This window comes from Heterodontus francisci, chromosome 18, assembly GCF_036365525.1.
Source record: "Heterodontus francisci isolate sHetFra1 chromosome 18, sHetFra1.hap1, whole genome shotgun sequence".
Taxonomy (NCBI): domain Eukaryota; kingdom Metazoa; phylum Chordata; class Chondrichthyes; order Heterodontiformes; family Heterodontidae; genus Heterodontus; species Heterodontus francisci.
In genome coordinates, this window is record NC_090388.1 from 71078715 (window position 1) to 71095733 (window position 17019).

At 43.9% G+C, this 17019-nt stretch overlaps 1 protein-coding gene and 1 long non-coding RNA gene across 9 annotated transcripts in view; one reads left to right on the forward strand and one right to left on the reverse strand.

Annotated features, from left to right (window-relative positions):
* The window catches only part of LOC137379717 (uncharacterized), a 199747-nt gene that overhangs the window by 113688 nt on the left and 69040 nt on the right, over positions 1 to 17019 (reverse strand). The window lies entirely within an intron of this gene.
* Positions 4060 to 17019, forward strand: part of prickle1b (prickle homolog 1b) — a 493868-nt gene continuing 480908 nt past the window's right edge. For all 8 annotated transcript variants that reach the window (XM_068050957.1, XM_068050954.1, XM_068050955.1 and 5 more), the window contains exon 1: positions 4060 to 4181. The gene's annotated coding sequence lies outside the window, so the exon portion shown is untranslated. The remainder of the gene's footprint in view (positions 4182 to 17019) is intronic.

Consider the following 17019-nt stretch of genomic DNA (forward strand, 5'->3'; position numbering starts at 1 on the left):
CATATCATGGTGGTCTGCTGTACTTTGCACAATCTAGTATTGAAGAGGAGGGAGGCCTTGCATGATGAGGACATGATTGAATGCCACTGCTCAACTGACAAGGAGTACACGGAGGAGGGTGCTGAGCAGGCAGCACTGGATGCTGAACCCCTTGCACTGGAGGCAAGGCACATTGTGCGATGGGCCAATGAGTCGAGAGACAATCTCATACTTACCCGCTTCCAGCCACCATGATAGCCTCTCAGAGTAAAATCTATAAAGACTCATCTCAATGCATGCAGTCTGTAACCTCCTTCCAATTTGTGTTCCATGCCTAGCATCCAGCAGAACCACACACTATGATCCACGGGAGAAACTAATCAAATGAGGGCTGTGCCTACATTGGCATCCATTACAGGGGAAAAGTGGTTAGCAGCTCATAATTAATGCATGATAGAATAATCATTTTCCACAATGAAAGTTATTTCAAAAACAAAAGAACTTTATATGAGAAAACAAATGTCAAATGTCAAACACCCGTGAAACCCCAAGTGTCCGCAGGTTTTTTTCTTTATACATTTACGAGTGCTTCTTGAGGTGTAACCTCTGTGCTAGCAGCTGGGCTGGAGGCAGGCTGCTGATTAGGCTGTGTTGACTCCGGTGGCTGTCCTCTGGATGCCTGAGGTGTGTAGGTGCCTTGTCCTTCTCTTGCCTTGCCACTGTGGTGTTGAGCTCATGGCCGAGGTGTTGGTGTGCAGATCTGCGCGTATTTGTGGGATCTGACTCGCCATGAGGGTCGCCAACCTCTCCATGGAGGAACTCATGTGCCTGAGACATGGCAGCACTTATGGCATGAATGGACTCCTCCATTGTCCACTCATGGCTGCGCATTGCCTCTGGCATCTCTTCCAGATTTTGCCTTACCTCTCTCTACAACTCCAGCTGTGGCCTATGCTGTCAGCACCAGAGGCTCATCATGAGTCTGGGGCTCAGCATGGGCCTGGCCACCCACAGTCCTCCGACTGTCAGAGGCCTCGGCTGTCTCAGCCTTAGCCAGCTACTCAGGCGCAAGCATGCGGTGCTCTCACCAGCTTGTGAGCCTGATGCTACAGCTGAGTGGAAACCCACCAAGCTGAAAGTATCTGCGATGGTGGAAGGTGCAGGAGAGTTATGGGATGGTGCTTCCACTGATTGCGGTTCCTCCTCAGAGGTTGACAGCTGACCCCCTTCTGCTGGTGTCTCCTGCGGACACGACCTGCACGAGAGAACACAAACATGTCTGGGTTAGGCTGTTCAGATCTCGCCATGCCAACCATGTATGATGTGGGTCTCCTGAAATTAACTGTTTGTTGATGGAAGACAATCCTCACTCTCTTACGCAGAGACTCCAGTCTCTCCATCCTGGGTCCTCGCTAATTCAAGTGCCTCCTCCTCAGCTGTGCAGAGAAGCCAAAGATCTTGGGTGTCTCCACCAGTCCGGATGTCTCCCTGCTGTCGTGGACCCTCTTGCCTTGCAAGTGGAAAGAGGGAGATAGTCATACTTCACTGAGAGATCAACATGACAGTTCTGCTAGTGTTAGCTCCTCATCTCCTATATAGTTCGTGCTCCTGTCCGCTCTCAGGGGAGTTAATGGGGTTGAGCTGTGAAGCTGGTATACCCATTGAATGTTCCTTGTGGGACAATGTATGCTCTACGAAAAGGGTGAGTGAGTAAAGGTTACAGGTTGACCTTGCTGGCTTGCAACAAATGCTGGAAAGAAAGGAAATCTCAAAAATTAAATGGGTGGATGCAAGTCACCAACTGTCGGATTGTTTTACAAGAAGAAATACATGTACAAAGAAATTCCATGGGGTCCTAGAAGAGGGGCATCTCACGATGTAAGGTTTGTACAGAATATGGAGGTATTTGATTTCATTTGTTTTAAAATTTTGGTTGTACATAGAAACTCTAATTTTTATTTAAAGAGAATGAACAGAATCTATTAACTGTCTATTAATTGTATTTAATTGTATGGAGGTGGTAGGCATTAACTGGGGATTCACTTGTGCCCCTATATATAGACATAGACAGAAACTGTGGTTATTGGGTTAGGAGGTGCATGCTTGTAATGCGAAACTCTGTAAATAAATGCTTATAAAAATGTATAGAGATTGGGTCCAGTTCTATCCTTCACCAACTGGCTTTCTGGACTAGAACATGATATTTTAAAATTCACATGCTGTTTTCAAATCCCTCCATGGCCTCGCTCATTCCTATGTTTGTCCAGCCCTACAAGCCTTTGAGACCTCTGTGCTCCTCCAAATCTAGCATCTTGGGCATCCCCAATTTAACTGCTCCACCACTGACGGCCATGCTTTCAGCTGCCTTAGCTCTAAGATCGGGAATTCCCCCTAAACCTGTACATCTGTCTCTCCTCCTTTAAGATGCTTCTTAAAACCTACTTCTTTTGCCAAGCTTTCAGTCATCTGGCCTGATATCTCCTTCTGTCATTCGATGTCATATTTTGCTTGATAACACTCTTGTGACGCACCTTAGGATGTTTTCCTATGTTAGAACTGCTGTATTAATGCAAATTGTTGTAGTTCTTCCTAGAAACTGATTCCAATTTTTGGATAATGTCAATAAGGAGCAACATAAAAATAATGAGGAAAATGGAAGCTTGGGCAAATCAAGGGTAGCCATACAGGCATGGGGAGAAGAAAGAACATTGGAAGAGATGTATTGACACCATCGTGACAACATATTCTCCGACCTTTGTCAATGTTTCTCTCCAAACGATCATTACTGAATTTCCAAATCCTGACTGACTTGATCTTGATATTTGATGACAAAACACATTGCTGGAACATTTTGTTGTTAGAGGTCAGTACTTTTTGCCAAATTTACACATGATACAGGACAGTTCAAACTGTTTAATGTTCGTGTTGGGTAGTTTCTATTATTGAGCTGTGCTTGCCGCTTTTCCCTGAGACTCACTGGGGAGCTGCAACAAATTGAAAAAGAAAATCAACCTACTGATGTTCTTAGTGCTTGGGCTGATTAATGGTGTGGTTGTCTTTGAGTGTCCGCAAAACAAAAAATTAAGAGCCTAGTAATTTCAAGGCAATAGCAGTGAAAAACACTTGAGCAATTCAATGATCCCAATAAAAAAAGGATTGCTTCACTTTAAACAATACAGGTCTGTTATACATAATATCTGATTCCTCGTATTCAATTTGTTTTGCTTAATTTCAACATGGCTTTGGATAAGGAATTGCAACACAACCCAAATATAATTTAACTATTTCAACTCCCCATACAGGTCTTAACCATACAGATCCTTCATCACTTCAAATATTTGAATATATAATTTATAGATGGTGGTGAATACATTAATCTGCATGTTAGCAACTTCCTGTATACATGAAGTAAGTGGACATCATCTTCTGCAAAAACAAAAATTCTTAATTTGGCCCACATGCACACAAAAACAACTAGTTTCAGCAAGTGCAGCAAATCATGTAAAATGGTTGTTGGCCTTATCAAATAATGCAAATATGAATTATGACTGATAAGTAAAGAATCCTGAGAGAATCTAACAACATGATGGGCTGTAATTTATGAGCACACTGTAAATCGCAGCAGCATGCTCTGATGTCAGAGGTCTTCAGGCGCTGATGCGCCGTTGCTGAGCCCCCGTGATATTTCGCACGGGGGCTCATTTAAATGGAGGGGTCGGAAGGCCTGCCCCCGATGACGTAGAGGGGGTGGCCACGCCGTCCCCAGGAATGGCATCCGGCACCACCGTGCAGGCGCCGCCGCCATTTTTAAAGGGCTTCAAACCCTTCATGTAAATTTAAATGTTTAAAGGTCCGACCGTACTTATATTTGAAATAAAATTTTATTAAAAATCTGCATCCCCTCTCCCCCCCCCCCCCATGAAATCACAATAAATAAAATGACATATAACCCGGTAAAACCAATTTTTCAAATAACAACCTTGAACCCTCCATCTTCAGAACATTCGACCCTCAACCCCTTCCCACCATCCCCACAACCAATCAGAGCGGTTTTCCCCACTCCCACACCCCTCCCTACCTGAAGACTTCACTGATCCCTCTTCCCCACCAGCGTCATGCCTTGGAACTCCAAATGGAGTTCTGAAGACGCGGGACTTCCGACCGGCGGCCGTAATATCGGTGTGGGACGGCCGCAGGACAAGGTAAGTTGATTTGCGTGTTTATTCATTAATTTTAATATTAAAATGAATGCCCCGCCGCTCGGCAGTTGGGGGCTGCACTGAGGCCTCACTGCCGCCCGTAAAATGCAGCGGGGCCTTCTCAGCTTCGGAGGTTGTGTCGGGCCTCTCCTGGAAGAATTTTCCAGGCCCCCCCATCACGACCCCAACACCGGAGGCCTCATAAAATTCAGCCCGATATGTGAAAGAGAGGTTGTGTTCCCACAGATACTCCATCAGGAGTAAGTACTTATTCTTCAATATCTCCAGGATAGCACTGAAACATTGGCGTGAGACCCTGACAAGCAAAATCCTGCATTCAATAAATCAAATTAATCTTACTGTGTGTCCCTCAAAAAAACCTTCTCTTTCCACATTGACAGTGTACTTGATGAGACTGTATTGACAGGCACATGAGTGGGTGCCCGGAGACAGCACGGAGTGGCGGTGTACAGCCAATGTGCATGGGGTTAATGTTCACCTTCAACACTTGGGCAATAAACTGTTGAAGCGGATCATCCTCCTATTATAAAACCTGCCTGATCTTCATTGCCATGGAAATCAAATGCAGGCAGGTTCCATTGTAAGCGGACAATCCACTCTGCTAGTTTACCACCCAAATGATGATGAGGAAAATTATCCATGTGACCGGCAGTGAATTGAAGGTATATATAGGAGGTGTGTATGGGCAGTATACATTAGCAAGAGTGTACAGACAGTGTATATGAGTGGAAATGTACAGATAGTGCATATGAGCAGGTGTGTACTGAAGATGTGTGTGACTGAGTGTGCACTAATTATGCAGGAGAGTGTAATGTTACTGGAGCATATTAATGAAGTATGAATGGGAGTATACTAACAATGTTTATTGATGATTACTGTGTGTTTCAATTGTGGTGAGTGAACCTGAAAATAATAATTTACTTTGCTTTAGATTTAGAGAATTTAAGAAATGTAGCCTAACCATTTAGTATGACACACAGTAATCTTCCCTGTACACTGTTTTCGGTTTGTCCATCCCATTACTACATGACTATGTGCATGACATTAATCTGTAGGTAAATAGTGTCATGTAGGTGCTAGATGGAAGCAATTGAAACTTTTCTGGCACATCTTTTTCTGGTTTCTATGCCTTCCCTCCTCCTAAAATCGTCCTGCTTTTAAAACTCATAATTAGCATTATTTAATCACTGCTTCCTGGTTTACACTGACTTCTCTGCTACCTCTATTAACCTCAGCGGTATCCTGCACTCTGGGCCTTTGCTCCAAGTTATGTTCCACAGTTGCAATAAAACTCCTTTCTGAACAGATTCCAACTGATTAGCAAACCAACAACACTATAAAGATTATGACAAGAAAAGCTTCAATCACATTCCTTTATCAGCTTAAATACTTTAGAAATCTCCTCAAATTCTCAACACTTTTGTGAATACAAAACATATTCTTTGAATAAGGACCCAAGCAAGCAAAGCTGAAGAATATCCATTCTGTGCGAAGGTGTAGACAATACACTGAAGCTGTAATTACACTTGGTAACAAAAATCTATTGGTGATGTAACACTCCATGAACCAATTTACCTAGTAAAAATATATCCAAGTATAATTTTTAGTGAGATAGCCCATTAGAATGATGGGAAAATGGAGTTTGATTTGGTTTTGCAAGCTTACCTCTGTACATTAAGGCTGTCGGACTCAGTCTGAGAAAAGCTTATTAAAAGTACAATGTACATAGAAGGAATATAAAGTAGTGTTCACTCTTGCACAGAATTATTCAATAACTTGCATTTATACATTATCATTAATATCCCAAGATGCTTCACTGGAGTGTAATGAGCACTCAATGAAGGAGACATTAGGGCAGACGACTAAAAGCTTGGTCAAAGAGGTAGAGAGGCAAAGAATTTTAGGGAGGGAGTTCCAAAACCTAGAGTCTAAACAGCTGAAGGCATTCCCCAGTGGTTAAGCGAGCGAAGTGGGGAATGCACAAAAGACAGAGTTGGAGGAACGCAGAGAATCAATTACTGTATATACCCATGACCAATGTTCCCTCTAAGCTGTGCGGCTGCACAGCAACTCAGAAGTTCCCCCGTAGGCCTTGCACAAGTAAGTCTTTAAGTTCCCTTAAGTCACAGCACGCGCACAGCTGTGGAAAAAAATTTAAAGGAGGTGCACACTTAAGCAAATCGCCTGCAAAGTTAAAAAAAAAATTAGAGGGTACATTGCCCATGACTTCTTCCTTAAGCTTTCTTCGAAGATATAGCCTTGAGGTTTGCTTTAAACACTTGTGGAGATAAGTGTTTTCAGGGGTTTTGGCACAGTGATCAATATAAACTTCTCTTCACTGAAGTAGTATCTCCCTGTCCCAAAGTTCCAACTGCAGGTTTCAGTCCTCTAGAGATCTAACAAGGAAAGAAGATCTCCAAGATTTTCTAAAATAAATCTGGCAGGAATACAAATCTGCAACGAAAGACAAAGCCAATGAAGCAGGCACCTGCACCTTTCAGCATGTTGAGACTTGTGATCAAGAACCTCCAGCTGCTGTGAACTTTAACTGCAGACTCATTTACCTTTCACTAGTTTTACTGAAACTAATCTGATTAACCTACCCACAAGGTTTACTGTACCTAGTTGTTAAGAACATATGTTTCCACTCTGCAGATTTAAAAAAAAGTTGATGTGCTTCTAAATATATACTTCATATGGTTACCTTCATGTCTAATCCATTCAGTCTCTCTGTGCGAACCATGCACCAACTTCATTTATAGTTGCAAGTCTTTAGATTTACCAATTAGGTTTAAATCAGTGCTATGTTATCATCTGCATGCAATCTTTGCAACTTTTTGCATTTGAAGATTTTTCGTAATGGTTAGTATAGACTGAATTTTTATTTTTGACAGTCCTCTGCTAAAGACACTACCCAAAACTGGGTAACTGCTCAATGGGCACTGGGTAATTTCCGATCTTTGCCAAAGACACTGCCCAAAACTGGGGTACTGTTCAATCTGAGTGGGTAACTCCCATCCTTCCCCCAACTAAGAAGCAAAATGTTGATCAGATATCCCTGGCCTGCTGTTGGGTCCAGGGTGTGTTATGTACTAAACATATCCCTGGAACTTGGTGCAGATCAACACTAGGGCTGAATAGGCCAGGAATCTCACACCGGCAACCACCTAGCTGAGCAGAAAGAATTTTGATGGACTATTATATCAATAATTTCTGCAATAGGGCACAAAATGAAAGTAAGACTTGTATTTGTGTAGCGTCTTTCATGACTTCAGGATGTCTCACAGTGCTTTACAACCAATTAAATACATTCAAAATACAGTCATTATTGTATTATAGGAAACACATCAACCAATTTGCAGACACCAAGCTCCCACAAACAGCAATGAGATAAATGACCTGATAATGTTTTACATTTTGGTTGATGCATAAATGTTGCCCTGGACATCAGGAGAACTCCCCTGCTCTTCTTTGAAATAGTGCCATGGATCTTTATTCCACCTGAGAGGTAAATGAGGCCTCTGCTTAATGTCTCATCTGAAAGACAGCACCAACAATGGTATAGTATCCCTTCAGTACTGCATTTAAGCGACAGCCAAAAATATGTGTTCAAGTGTCTGGAGTGGGACTTGAACCCACAACCTTCTGACTGAGAGACAGCAACTACTGTTACAAAACTGGCAACAGTACCACATGAAGGGCTGGATTTTAAGAGCCCACTGCCGATCTCCACAGCGAGCTCAAAAAATCGTGGCCTGCCCGTGCGGGCCGCAAGCTGAGGAGCCGCTGTGATCTCCCGCGCGGCAGCTCATTTAAATAGCCAGGTTGGCCCTCTCCCCCCAATCACATGGAGGGGGCAGGTTGCCCATCCCAGGCAATGGTGCAGCTGCCTGTGCGCAGGCTCTGGCTCCATTTTTGAATGGCAACCAGCACTGCCAGCTCATTTAAACTTTTAAAGAAGTTATAAAATAAGCAATACATTTCCAATGCCCCTTTCCTATCCCCAATAACATTAATTATTTGCCCTTTCCCCCCAAAACACTTACCTTTTAAATGTGACCTTCATCACCCCCCCCCCCCACCCGCCCACCCCAGCCTGCACAAAGTTTTGAATTCACCCTTTCACACCATCCACTACACCCATTACATTTATTTGACCCCGTCTCCCCCACCACAGAAAATATTAGCTCCTCCCCCAACCCCACCAGTGTCATGCCGCCTTTTCCCGGACGGGGAATTGAAGGCACGGGAGTGCCAGCCGCCTTAGGGCGGGCCCAGAAGATTGAAGGTAAGTCCATTTAAACATATTCATTTTATTAATTTAAATATTTAAATTCAGGTCCCATCGCATGGAGCCACCATCGAGACTCGCTGCCGCCTGGAGGATCAATCCAGGCCCTCCTGGCGTCGAGGTCTGTGCTGGGCCACTTCCGGACCCATCTTTAGGCCCCCCCCCCTATAAAAAATAATAAAATACATTCATACTTCATGGAAAAAAATATGGTTTTGTTATTCAGATATTTCCCTGCTAAGTGATTCACTTAAAAGAAGAGCAGGTCAGATGCTAAGAATCCTGCGGTGAGTAACTCACCTCCTGACTCCCCAAAGCCTGTCCACCATCCACAAGGCACAAGTCAGGAGTGTGATGGAATACTGTCCACTTGCCTGGATGAGTGCAGCTCCATCAACACTCAAGAAGCTCCAAAACCATACAGGACAAAACAGCCCGCCTCATTGGCACCCCATCTACCACCTTCAACATTCACTCCCTCAACCACTGACTCACAGTGGCAGCAGTGTGTACCAAGATGCAATGCAGCAACTCACTAAGAGTCCTTCAACAGCACCTTCCAAACCCGTGACCTCTACCATGTAGAAGGACAAGGGCAGCAGATGCATGGGAATGCAGCAAATATAATCCTAACCAACTCAATCTCTCCTCATACGTCAGTCCCGCCATCCCAGGAATCAGCCTGGTAAACCTTCGCTGCACTCTCTTTATAGCAAGAACATCCTTCCTCAGATAAGGAGACCAAAACTGCACACAATATTCCAGGTGTGGCCTCACCAAGGCCCTGTATAATTGCAGCAAGACACCCCTGCTCCTGTACTCGAATCCTCTCGCTATGAAGGCCAACATACCATTTGCCCTTTTTACCGCCTGTTGCACCTGCATGATTACCTTCAATGACTGGTGTACGAGAACACCCAGGTCTCATTGCATATTCCCCTCTCTCAGTTTATAGCCGTTCAGATAGTAATCTGCCTTCCTGTTTTTGATACCAAAGTGGATAACCTCACATTTATCCACATTATACTGCATCTGCCATGCATTTGCCCACTCACTCAACTTGTCCAAATCACCCTGAAGCCTCTCTGCATCCTCCTCAAAACTCACCCTCCCACCCAGTTTTGTGTCATCTGCAAATTTGGAGATATTACATTTAGTTCCCTCATCTAAATCATTAATATATATTGTGAATAGCTGGGGTCCTAGCACCACCACCTGCAATTTCCCCTCCAAGCCACACACCGTTCTGATTTGGAACTATATCACTGTTCCTTCACTGTCGCTGGGTCAAAATCCTGGAACTCCGTTCCTAACAGCACTGTGGGTGTACCTATACCCCAAGGACTGCAGCGGTTCAGGAAGGTGGCTCACCACCACCTTCTCCAGGGCAATTATAGATGGGCAATAAATGCTGGCCGAGCCAATGATGCCCACATCTCATGAACAAATAAAAATAAAACCGTTTCAATTTTGAATCAATAACTGGCTTCTATTTAACCAGAATTAATCAATTTTGTCAGTTCAAGCAGCACAGTGCTATGAAACACTGTGTGCTCCTTTGCAGCGATAACTCAGGTCAGAATCTAGCCCAAAGGAAGAGAATTCATATATTTTTTCTTTCTGGCAGGTGTTAAGAATCAAAAGTAAAATTAGTTACAGCAGTCGCCAACTGCTTCTCAGTGGATACAAAACTCCAACAAAGATTCAAAAAGTTCAAATAAGTGGTCATAAGATCCTCTGGAAAACCAAGCAATGGCAAATGAACAGTACAAGACATTCAGAACAAATTCTTGCTTGAGGACGTTTGGAAACACTATACAAACAGAACTCGCCCTCCCCCCAACGATGTTGCCGCCTTCAGCCACACAACCTAATGAAAAGCTGTGCAATTTAAAACAACGGCTCTGAACCAAAAGTTCATATCCTAAGGTTGTAAAATCCTGCATGTTTCAGTTTACGATGTCTGTATGATGGATAAGGGTCATGTCAAGAAAATTTAGGTGCACAATGCCTCACTGGAAACACACTTCCCAATATTCTGTGTATTGGCTCACTGCAGACACAATGTTATGTGAACCTGTGAGCATTTTATTTATAAGAAAAGAGAATCAATCAGTTTGTAAAGATGTAGTCATCAACAGGGCACGGTTATTTTGCAGTATCGTGCATCATTTGGCTGCATTACAATGCTGTACATGTTGACTGAGTTACATAGACTCTGCACAGAGTCACTTGGTTTTGTTACGATGTGTTTCCTGTGTTTGCTCTTTAACTGCATTGCTTGAACAGTTGTGTTTAATACAAGCTTTGAAGTGGCAGACATCTCTCGTAAATATTCTGTGGTATGCTTTCCCAAGTACAATCAGTTTGGCTTATCCTCGTGTTGCTTGACACAACCTATTCCCATAATCTGTATGTCGCACTGATCCCTCTAGTAAGTTGGTGTGATTTATCATTTACCCAAGCCAGTCACCCGATTGTCCTTTTTTGTGGTCTGGATAGGAACCCAGATTGATATGAATAGTGTGGTCAAGATGCACATGAGCATTCTTCCTCAGGAGTGTCCCCATATGGTATAAAAACGACAAGGGGTCCAAGAAATGTAATCACAGTGAAAAGTCTGTGTTTACTGCAAATAGCAGCAAACTTAATGGTTTGATTTGAAGCAGAAGGATCCCATCAATAATATCTGGCTTCAAGTTCTATTTTCATTTGAATTCATCTGTTCAATCTGCCGCAAGACTTCTTATCAGTATTGCATACTGGAATATAGCAGACAATATCATCCTTTGCCCCACATTTTCTTCAGCACTTAGCAGGGACTCTGGTCTTATCTGTAGAGGTAGGCAGGGGTGGCTCATATGTTGCAGGTACTTCATACGAACCTTTCTCAACGTAGTCCAGAGAGGTTATTCTGAAATTATAGGCAGAATGTTAACATCTCGACCCGCATGCAGTGGGAGAGGCAGCAGCAGGTCAGGAACCCGAACGCTCAAGAAGCAGGCTTTGTCATGGCTTTTTAACTCAGCCACAGCATCAACAACCGGCTTCCAAGCCTCCTGGCCAATCAGAGCAGGCGAGCATGATCACAACCCGCACCTGCTTGTTCAAGTCTCACTATTTAAAGGGACCCCGGAAAGAGTCAGAATGGATCCATGCTACAACCGTCAGGACACAGACAGCAACTGCAATGATGGAGTCTCAACATGGGAAGGCTGCCACTAGCCACCCACCACCTACCCCCCCCACCAATTTCCGCACCCTCCCCCCCCCCAACCAGGCTCTTTGAGGTATTCCTGGAGGTCATGCTGCAGGTTATAAGGGCCTAAAGAGAGATTCCCTTTCCAGTGGACAAGAGGAAGAAGCCAGCTTTGAAACAAAGCAGGCATGGCTGGAAGTGGCTGAAGAGGTGAGCAGCATGAGTGTGGTTCCTTGTTCATGGATTTAGGGACGAAAGAGGTTCCCTATTCATCATTCCTGACCTCATCAGGACAGGAAATGTGAGTGACATGACACATTCAAGTACCAACGCCTTCACTGAGTTCACCAGTCTTCTCCTTCACAGTACTCCTCAGACCAACACAACATGCTACTCCACCCATTCTACTCTCTTGAGGTACCTCCTCATGTCCCCATCTGAACATCCACCACTAACACTCACCCTCATATTATTGCCTTCTCACACCCATCTTTCACTGTCACCCCCCACAAATTTTGTCCCTCCATCCTCTCATCACAATCCATCTCACACATTCATAACTCTCTGCTTTCTCTCCTTGCAGAAAAGAGCACAGAACTCCAGGTAAAGGCTGAGAACTGGGAGTCGCTCTCCAGTAATCATCACCCTGACTGTTACAGAGGGACTTGATAGGGTAGATACTGAGAGGTTTTTCCCTGGGTGGGGAATCTAGAACACAGGGGCAAAGTCTCAGTATATGACAGTCAATCATTTAGTACAGAGATAAGGAGAAATGTCATCACTCAGAGGAAGGTGAATCTTTGGAATTCTCTATCATAGAGGATTTAGGGTTCTCTATTGTTGAATATAATTAAGGCTGAGATAGACAGATTTTTGGTCTCTCGGGAGATCAAGGGATTAAGGGGAGCAAGTGGGAAAGTAAAGTTGAGGCAGAAGGTCAGCCATGGTCTTTTGAATGGCGGAGCAGGCTCGAGGAGCCATACGGTCTAGTCCTGCTCCTATTTCTTATGTCCATACATGATCATCCATGCAATGATGACTTTGAACTCTTTCCCCTTGTCAGTTCTAATTCTTGTCTTTAAACTCCCACAGATCCTTTAAGACTAATGCAGGAGATGGTGCAGAAGGAGGTTGCACCGTGACACAACTCATGTGCACCTTTCACTAGCTCAGATGCAAACACCACAATGGAGCCTCCAGGGCAGGTAGCTTGCTTGTCACATGGTGACTCATCAAATGCAAGCAGGAACAGGCACTGGAGACAGGGATAGCAGTGGAGAGTCCCCATCCGACAGCACAGGACCCTCCAGGCTCTGCTCAACTGGACGCAGATGCTGAGCCTTGGGGTGCAGCGACAAAGTGGATTATTCTGGAGCAGCAACAGAAAATGTGTGAGGTTCTAGAGGCCCTGCACACCACTGGAGAGAAACTGGAGCAGTCCATCACTAGCCTACGTGCCATAACTTCCCAGGCCTTTGTGCTGTTGAACACCTCTATCGAAAGAGTGGCCACCTGCATGGAGCATCCAATGTGACAGGCAATTGACTGCATGCTCGCCCTCACCACTGGCCTGCACACTCAGTCTGCCAGTTTAAATAGAATGGAGGAAAACCTGCCTTGGCCGCTCAATGCCTCACTGAAGTGCACCAAAGTGCTCTCCAGCTCTTGGCTAGCAGGGAAGTGTGGGTGGGCCATGAGAGGGAATATGGAGGAAAGGCACATGGAAGTGGGGACTCTGCTCAAGGTGTTGCCATTCCTCCCCTCTTCTCCCACGTTCCCCCTGTCCTCCAGTCAAAGCCCCAAATGCTGCCTTCTGTCCCAATGGTTGAGTCTGCCCCTGCACAGGTGCAAGTGGGGCAGTCTTTGGTGGGGCCTTCATGGACTCACCTCTTGTGCCTCGTCAGAGGTCCAAGGCAGAGTGACATAAGCTGCTCCCAATTCTGCTGCAAAGGCTGGCAGTTGGAAAGTGCAGATCAAAGTCGAAAGACTGCAAGCTAGCAGCAATGATCTCCAAAGTACTGAAAATTCCCTCCAAAGTGGTGAAAATGCACTCGCAGAACAAGCCCTGTGAGCAAAAGCCTTTTACTGAGGCAAAGAAGCAGCTGTCAGTACTTAAAGGATTTCCAGCCTGTCAATTTCGCAACCCTGCGCTCGCCTTGTTGACCCTGGCAAGTTTCAGACAGCCCAGGCAGTTAAAGCCAGAATTCCGGGTTAAATCCTCAGTCAATTGTCCTTTTACAGATTGAAATCGCAGCCTTGCCAGCCCCACAGGTGTTTCCCGCATGCCTCAAAATGCACATCAGTTAAATGTGGAAGTTGGCAAGCTCATGTCAGGTTCCTGGCACGCTGGCATGTTTCCTTCTTTAATTTTCCATGCTCCCCACTCCACACACACTTGCACCTGTCCCCTTCCTTGCAGGTTTAAATTCTCCCCAATGTATCTGGCCTCAGAGCGACCATACTTTGAGTTATGATTTGATTTCCTTATTTTAAAAAATGATATTAAATTATTGAACAAAGTACACTAGATTGATTACAGAACTAAGGGTCAGAGCTATGAGGGCAGGTCAGTTACCCTGGGATTTTCTTAAAAAGGCCTGACTGTGGGAGGGTAGTGCGGTGGTTATGGCACTGTTCTAGCAAACCAGAGGTCATACGTTTAGCAAGATTTGGAACTGGCACTTTGAAAATTACTGAATATTTGTATAAACCCAGCTGGTTCACTAATATCTTTCAAGGAAGGGAACCCATTACCCTACCTGCCTGGCCTATAGTTGACTCTGAAATGCCCCAACATGGCCTAGCATAACACTCAGTTACCGTTTCTTGAAATAAAGTCACTAAGAAAACCCATCACCAGCATCTCAGAGCAAAAAGGAATGGATAATGAATGTGGCCTTGCCTGCATAGCTCACATCCCTTGAAAATACAAGACTGAGGTAAAATTTGATAGAAGTATTTAAGATTGTGACTGGCGTAGAGAATGTGGATTCAGATGAATTTTGCACAGACTGGAATAATGTAAGTTAATTTCAAATCTAGGATAACAAAAGAACTGAGGAATTCAGGCAAAACATTTATCTAAAAGGGCAATTACTATGCAAAACAAGAAACTATTAAAAAGGGACTAGACATGTTCTGTTTGCAAATAGGATTCATGGTTAATAGAGTTAGAAATACATCAAGGTCCTCTTGTGGAATTGGATGGCTAGGATGCATGTACCAATGGTCCACTCCTGCCTGTAGATTGCTGCTATGTTTCTACAGAGGTGGCAGTTGCCACTTTTCATATCCCCTATTGCTCCGTTATTATTTTTTATCAGCATTCCTTTCCCCTATCACCAGAAATTGGGAGTATGTTTGGAGCCTATAATGATGAAGAGCTATGTGTTCTGGATGTCATCAGGGTGAAATGGAAGCTATTCAACACAGTTAGGAGTCTGGAGATTCCAACATAGTTGCTAGACAATGAGGAAAACAATTGCCTATAGGTTTCTGTACAAGTCAGCTTCTCTTGATGGTGAAACATCTTCAGCTGCTATCGGTTTTGCATTACAGCCCAGTCAAACAGTGGGGGTACTCAATCCAAATCTTACTTCTGGCACCAACAAGAACCTCATTCTCCATTTATAATAGTCAATATGTCTGGGTTATTACATAACTGTATTGTTGGTGATACAGTCTTTCAGATGAGATGTTAAACCAAGGCCCTATCAGCTGGGCATAAAAGATTCCATGGTACCATTTGAAGAACAGGAGAGGTCTTCCAATGTTCTGGCCAATGTTTATCCCTCAACATGCATCACTGAAATAGATAATCTTGTCATTTATCTCATTTGGTTCTACACTGCAAAGTAGCAACTGGATTCCTCCATTACAACAGTAACTACACTTCAAAGGCACTACATTGGTTGTAAAACAATCTTGGACTCTTTGACAGCATGAAAGATGATATATAAGTGCAAGTTCTTTCCTACTTTCTTAAATTTGTCTAGCTTTGTGGATTGATTACAGACAGCAGCCAGAAAAGAAACATCAGCACATTCTTCTTAAAAATAGTTATCCATGCGCCCATACCAAAGAGCTCAGCTAGAAGATTCCTCATGTCATCCTGGATAATTTTGAGCCAAGCAGAACTGAATATAGATATGAACAAGAGGAGTAAAACATTAAGATTTCCTAGCTTGTAGAGTCAATACATTGCTTTTCGTTTCCCTCAATTTGGCCGCAGGCTATTTTCTACCTCGCCCAGGAAATTGTATGACTATTGGGTGAATGGTGCTCATGACTGAAGGCTGCTGGCTTCAACATGTCTAGATGGAGTGGCTTAATGGACTATATTGTCTTTTCCAGGCCAGTGTTTTCATATGGTCGTAAACTGAGTCCCTGCTGGAAACAAGAGTATCCAGCTCTTTGTATTGTGCATGTTCAGAAAAACTGCAGGCACAAAGCTCTAACTTCAGTAAAACACCCACTACTGGGCCGGGTATTTTATTTTGTTGAAATTATGAGCTACATTTCTTGACCATTGACTATACAGGTCAACAGTACAACAAACCTGAAAACGTTATTGGTGCAGCAAACCTGCCCCCACCACCACCCACCCCCCCACCCCCACACCCCCCCCCCCACCCACCACCACACCCTGCCCTCACCCCAGATTGTCAGTGAATCTCTAGTATTTATTGCTTTATAGATTAGGCCTGTAGAAGACAAGAACATGTCAGTCTGAGACTTTGCAAACTGTGGATTTGGGACCAAAGTGGGCAAATTTGCCTGATAAGTTAAAAAAAGACTAACGTCTGGAGTTACAATACCTGGCGAGCTCATACACAAGGGATTAGCTAGAAAAGAAACATAGTAGATAATCTAAGCATTTACAAGAGCTAAACACTGTACTTATCTCTCATAAACCCACTAAAAACTGTTCGGCCTGGCTCTGGAGGTTAATTAAAATCAATGCTTGGAGCTTGGAGAACCATCTCAAAACTTATGGAAAAAGAACTGATCCACCCCTCGGATTCTGGGTGTTTATCTAGGACAAATTCCCTGATCACATGAAAAGAACAGTCCCAAAAATAAGAAAAAGATTGGATATGTTCCCACAGTATATGAGGAATGCCTGACTAACTCCATCCCCAGTATATACAAATTATGATTTTCAGGATAAAGTCTTTTATTTTATTTCCCCTTGACATTGTCAAATGAATGTTCCACTCATTTTTGATCTTCCACTTAACTGCCAATGTTGGGTTGGAGAAATCGAGGATGGAGAATAGGCAAGTTGGTGCAATTCAGGGTAGGGTGGTTACTTTATTGAGCTCAAAAAA